The sequence below is a fragment of the Asparagus officinalis genome, chromosome 10 (assembly GCF_001876935.1).
Source record: "Asparagus officinalis chromosome 10, Aspof.V1, whole genome shotgun sequence".
Lineage (NCBI taxonomy): Eukaryota > Viridiplantae > Streptophyta > Magnoliopsida > Asparagales > Asparagaceae > Asparagus > Asparagus officinalis.
This window is the reverse complement of record NC_033803.1, coordinates 70,909,577-70,916,722: the sequence shown is the minus strand read 5'-3', so window position 1 is coordinate 70,916,722 and position 7,146 is coordinate 70,909,577.

Here is a 7,146-nt window from a genome sequence, read left to right as displayed (position 1 = left end):
TATAATATATATTATATATTATATATAAAATATATAATATATCTATAATATTATATATATATATATTATATATTATATAATATATGTTATTAAAATTTTATATAATATTATAATATATAATTTATAGTATTCCAAATCCCAAAATATTGTTGAAGCAAACACAACCCCCTTTATGGATTTCAAATCCTAAAAGCCACATCATTTATGGATTTCAAATCCCATTTTGAAATCCCAAAAAAAAAATCAAAACAAACACCCCCTAAATATCTGGACTGCTCAGAATGATTTATACAGGACAAAAAGCCTATAATCATCCCCTAAGTTATAAATCACTTTTTTAAGTAACTCCTAATATATTACTTTCTACAAAGCCCTCGGTTTCCCATCATGTCTAATTTCCTAGACCATTGTTGTTAAAACCTTAAGACGACAGGGATGTTATCGTCACATTTTAATATCCTTTTTTCCCCTTTCAAATAAAGGAAGACAGAATGAAGAGTTGAAGGAAAAAAAGAAAAAAAAAACATAAGAGCTATTTAGAAAAGCAATAAATATATCTCAGGAGCTAATTAGACATTGCTCTCGAACCATTTACAAACCAACGGTTATTACGATCCGATGATACCTCCCGCGAATTGTATTCATTCTTATTTTCCCCTTCGTAAGAAGCACAGACCAATCGAGAGGCAGCACGTAGAGAGGCACTAGGGGCACACTCTCAACCACACCTTCAATCATACCCCCTCTCTTGCTACAGTGTACTGGGATCCACATGAGTCCCGGTGTACTGTAGCAAGAGAGAGGGTGTGATTGGGGGTGTGCCCCTATCATTTTCCCGAGTTGAATCCACTAGAATCAAAGGTCATGTCCCAGGTGTCACGTCCTCTTTACAAGCAAAAGGTGTATATTATTGACTAGGGTGACCCTAATCATTGCACTTGCTCTTCAATTTTTGGTTCGTTGGTCGTGTGAAGACGCTCGCAGTGATCATGAGTCAGCACATGTTGCGGTGACCGCGATAGAGGGGTCGGCACGCGTTGATGGTCACGCATCCTTTTCAAAACAGAAGTCATATATAATTCGTTAGCCTTAGGAGCTGTAATTAGTGTTGGTGTCACTTTAATTTATATTAATATTAATGGGTGGATTTTAGTAATTATATCAATTCACTTGGTTAAGCAAAGGACGTGGTGATGCTTGTAATGATCCTAGGACGCATGATTGCATGAAGCCAATGGGCGCCAATTCTATCATAACAATCTCCACTCGCTATAAAAGAGGATTGGGGTAATAAAACATTTGTTCAATAATAACTTCAAATTTATTCAGTTCATTCTATTTATTACATTATAATTATTCTTACAATAAGCATGAGAACTAATATTAAAAACTAAATATATAATATAAATTTTAATCGCATTCCTCAAATTTTGTTCAATTCATTATATTTATTACATGTGTAATTATTCTTTCACTAAACATAAGAACTGATATATATTATAAATTTTAATCAAATTAGCCTTATGTTAAATAAGGTAAAATATTTCGCTTTAGATATTATACAATAAATATACAATTTTAATATATAAGATAATAATACCATAACTTATATTTATAAATTATATCGTAATTCCAGATAATTTAATATTTAATTAAAAATATAACATCTAATCTAATACATAATATATTGATATGTGCCTCTGATGTATAAAAAAATCATGGAGGGGAATACTAATATATGTTACCTCTTGAGGTAGTCTAGAAATAGCAAATAAATTATCATGATATATATTACTAACTATTGCAACATACTTATCATAGTATTGGATATGAGGAAATTTTGAGCATGTGGAATTCCAATCAGTGTGGGAAGTTATTACATTTGCTCTTGACACTAGATATGAGAAGGTAGTTTTTTAAGAAGACGCATAGACAATAATTAGAGATATCCATAATGGGGTGGAGCAACACGTGATTTTTGGACACTTTGTGGATGATATTCAGAGATATATCACATGCCTCGAGGAATGAGATTTTAAGGTAGTTCATCAAATTGAGAATGTGACGGCTAGTGTGCTGGTCCGAAGAGCTAAGGAAATTAATGATTTTGTGGCTTGGCTCGAAGAACGACCATTATTTTTACACAATGTCTTACAGTCTGATAAGAAGCAACATTAATCCACATCCATTTGCTATGCTTCTGGGTTTTTGGTTTATTTTGGATGTATCTTAATATTTGTTTCATGAAAAAAGTATTGTAATATAATAATTAAATCCTAGCTAATAAAGTAACTTATAACATCTCCCTTTCTAAACCTACTAATAATGCATTTTATATGAATATTAGTAAGAAAATGAACTCATATTTAAAGCATTCACGTATTCTCTCTCTCTCTCTCTCTCTCTCTCTCTCTCTAATCCAAGAGTTGCATAAAAACATGTGATATATGGATGCTCAAATGCACAAAAGAAAACACGGAAAAAATCAAAAGAATTTTTTTTGGAGGAAATGAGAATTCTGATAGTGTAGTTAGTCCCTCGATTATAGTAACTAGGATACCTCACAGTCAATAAGATTTCACTGGCGATAATTGAGAGAGAAGATTGTATTGCTTTTATTTGGAGGAAACAAACAGATCTATGACCGATTCCACCTCCAATTTATGAAAAGACATCAATCTATTCCACTTAGATCTCAAGAGTTGCATAAAAGTATGCTATATATGGATGCTAAAATGCACAAAAGAAAACATGAAAAGAATCAAAATAAAAAAATGGAGGAAATGAGAATTTTGATAGCGGAGTTAGTCACTCGATTAGAGTACGTAACTAGGATACCTCACAGTCAACAAGATTTCACAGGTGATAATTGGGAGAGAAGTTTGTATTGCTTTTCTTTAGAGGAAACAAATAGATCTACAACCGATTTCATATCTGATTTATGAAAAACATTAATCTATTAGGTATACAACTATGCAAATCTGTGGAGAGAACATTTAATAGAAATATCAATAAATTCATTGTGAGTGGGTGATTGGGGGCTCTGTTTGAGTCCTTGTCATTGTTCTAAAAAAATCGTGACGAGTGCAATATTTATGTGCAAATCACATGTTACATACAAGTTTATACAAAGACAAATAGGGGGATGGGGGAATTTCATTGTTTTCCTTGTGTTGACTAAAGCTCCGTTTGGATTGTTTTTTGGAGCTGTAAAATGGGGGAAAGCTGCAAAAAATGACAGTTTTTTTACAGCTTTCCCCTAAAATCGCCTCTTTAAGAGGTGATTTTGGGGGGAAGCTGTCAAAAAGCTGACATTTTTGACAGCTTTCCCCCATTTTACAGCTCCAAAAAATCAATCCAAACAGGCCCTAAAGTATTTCCCTGGCATGTGGACTTTATGATAAGATTTGTATTCATACTTTGAAACAGAAAAAGAAGTACCAAATTGTTGTTAACATGGGTGTGTTTGATAATCAATGTGTTTTTTTTTGTTTTTGTAAAAAACACAATGTCATGGTATTTCTTTTTCAAATGTGTTTTAAAAACACCATTTTTTATCAAACTAGTTTGATCATTTATATAGCGGCAGTGGGCGGACCACAAGGAATCAACAGCTCCAAGATCAGAGTTGAGATCCAAAGTATTCCGAAAATTCGTCCCAGTCAACCGCGAACTTTCGAAAACTTTGGAGGGAGGGTTGTAGGCTGTCTAAAAATCACAATAGATAGCTGATTCCCCATCAAACACGGATCATGGAAGTTACAATCTGACGACTTCCAGAAAGCTACAATTTGAAGACTTTCACGTAGATCGATGAAGGTTACAATCTGATGACCTTCACAACAACTGATGAAAGCTCTAATTAATAGCCTTCACAATCAACATCGAGAGTTACAATCTGACGACTCTCACATATCAAAGAGCTAAAGCAAAGATTACAAAACGACGATCTTTGCAACGCTCTGACAGAAAGAGACTACAAATCGACGGTCTCTTCAAACTAAGATGTGGAAGTCCTCCCCGCGAACCAGCATCAAGACGCACCATGTTCATAGCCACGAACGCAGCTCAAGCGCAGCTCTTAAATCCTGCCAACGCAGCTTCTAACAAGCTGCCAACGCAGCTTCCATCCGCTGCCAAACGCAGCTTCCATCCGCTGCCAAACGCAGATTCCAAGCTGCCAAACGCAACTTCCAAGCTGCCAAACGCAACTTCCAACAAAATGCCAACGCAGCTTCCAGCCGCTGCGTCCGAGCTTTCAGACACTGCGTTCAAGCTTTCGGACACTGCGTTTGAACGCAGAATTCACACCAGAATGCGGATTTTGCGTTTGACTCGTTCAAACACGAGCTGAACAGTTTCAAAACCGTTTCCCACGATCTGAGGGGATCACAACTCCACTCAGGAGTGATTTAAGGGGCGGTTACATCCCATTAGCCCCACTTAGGAGCGAATTAAGGAGGTAGTTACACCCCTTAATCCCCTATAAATAATTAAAAATCAATTCAGTTCAGGGGTTCGGTCTGTTAGAACTTCTTGGCAGCAACAGAGGCTGGATCTTTGGGGCTGGCTTTTGGATCCCTCTCCTTGGCAGCAAAGAAGAGATCTTCGGCTTGTCTAACCAATTACAGTTAAGATCAATCAACTCATCAAGAGTTTTAAAACTTGCCACGTAAGTTCTCCACAACGTCAAATCGTGAGGAGAAGATCATGTTCCAGTGAAACAAGACGTCGGATCGTCAACGAGAAGCAAACTCGACGCGAGCATTCGAGGGAGGCATCTCATCGCCACCGTGAAGAACCCAGAATTAAACAAAGGGAAGAATCAAATTCATTCTCCTCTCTTTTGTAATCAGGAAATCCAATTGTAACTGAGATTAAAGAAATACAAATCAATTTTCCTTCGTTTCTTTTACTGCAAATTTTTCCACAAACAAGGGTGTTTTGAGAAAAGTGTTTAATTTTTAAATTTTGTAAAGGGACAAGTCAAAAAAACACCCCGGTTGCCAAACACGTTTCTTTGTTTTTGTTAAAAAAAACAGAAACGACAAAAACGCCAGGTTGCCAAACGCTCCCATATAGTTATTGATCCTATTTAATGTACATGTTATTTGTATATATACCCCTTAAATCATGGGTATTTACAAAAATATCCCCAAAATTAATATATGCAAATAACCCTAACCACGTTTAACTTTTTGTTTGTGATAATGGTCTGAATGGCCTACTAATGTTTTATAATTCACGGAAAATGTATACAAGGATGCAAAATCGAGAAAATTTCATATTAGGGGAATTTTTTTTTTTTAAAAAGACTGCTTTTGCTAAATAATTAGCAAAATAGGCCATTTTGCTAATTATTTAGCAAAATAAACCTCTTTTTAGCCTGTTGACCAAAAAAAGATCGATTTTAAAAAACAGACTGCTGAAAACATACAGGACTAGTAGTCCCGTATGTTTTTTGTGAGCACTAATCCCTGATTAGTGTATTGAAAACACTAATCTCGTATGTTTTAAACAACCTGTTTTTTAAAATCGACCTCTTTAAAAAAAATTCTCCTTCACAATAAGCATTGAATATTCTTCTTTGAAGAATAATATCATCATTGTCTGTTCTCAGAAACAAATATCTACGGATCTATCTCTGTTTGTTGCCTAGTATTTTTAATGGAGTTTTAGGACCCACAAAATAAAAATAAAATAAAACCAACGGTGTATAAATCTTGGCCTATATTTGTCACTCAAAGTCACAAGTAGGTAGCATGGTGCTTGGACAAATCTAGTAGCTAGACACATGTTCATGGACTGACAGCAAATTAATGATCACTCCATTATTAATAATTTATCACCTGCATTATTGAATTGCAAATAAATAGAATGCTTCATATTGATGTAGAACACACAACAAATACGTTTATGTCAAAGTGGGACAATCTTAAGCCCAAATACGGGTATGGTCGAAGAAAATAACTTGTTTTGAAGAAATGTCCAACCGTACGTCGGAATTGGACGAATTATAGATGAAAACCAACTATATCGACGAGACAGAGCCATCCAATCTGACCCCTTAGCGTTCGGTTTGCTTCATACGTTTTGCCAAATTCCTTACGGTTTGAGAGGTATCTGCATTTTTGTCCGTTTTTTACTATTTTTAGTAATGCTTTAGGAGCATGTTTTGATTAGGAAACAAAACCGATTTGATCTCAGATTTGACCGATGGACTTTCCTAGTCATAAGGAGTCTTTTTAGGAGTTTTAATGTTTTAGGAATTCTTTTACTATTTTTGATAAGTTAGAGTCCTTATAGGAGTTTGAGTCCTAGTAAAAGTCTTGTTTCTTTTCTATTTAAGTATGGTCTTGTAAGCCTTAGAGGCATAATTTTTGATAAATAAAATTTCATTTTTCTTCAATATTTACTTCGTGGATTCGAAGCTCTTCGTGGATTCGAAGATTGTCCTTGGTGGATTCCGAGGTTACTACTTCCGCACTGCGTCACATACAAATAATATATTTTCGTTTTTAACTGAATACTATGATTTTAAACTGAGAGTCATTATCACCATTTTATTAGTGAAAATCTCCCAGATAATCAATATAAAGTTTTCATGGAAGCAAGTCTTATTTATGTTTGTAGCTAATATTATTGAAGACATAGAGTTTCACAAAAACTGTCCCCATAATTACTGTCATTATCATCCTTTTTTTTGTTGGTCATCGTCAATTTCTTCACTCTATTGGTAATAATGATGTTTTAGAAAAATTAAGCAGTGCCCGTTAATTTTGGCAGCAGTTATTACTAGGCTAAATTTGAGAAACCCCCCTTCATTTTGGTTGATTATCGTATAGTCCTCATAAAATTCAAAATATCATAAAACTATCTTATGTTAGGGTTATCAGAAGATCCCCTTTTTTACGTTTAAGAAATTTTCAAAAAACCCCTACTAACTGCATTGAACGAGTGAAATTTGTTTTTCACGTTTTCAGAGGGTTTTTTATATTAAAAACTTTGAAAGTTGAAGATATTTTTTTGACAATCCCAAAACTAAAATTTTATTATTTAGCTATTTATTTACGTCAAAGTACAACTTCTATGGACATCCATAGTCATACATCCTCCCATTAAAAAAAAAAAAATCCTTTTTAGGAT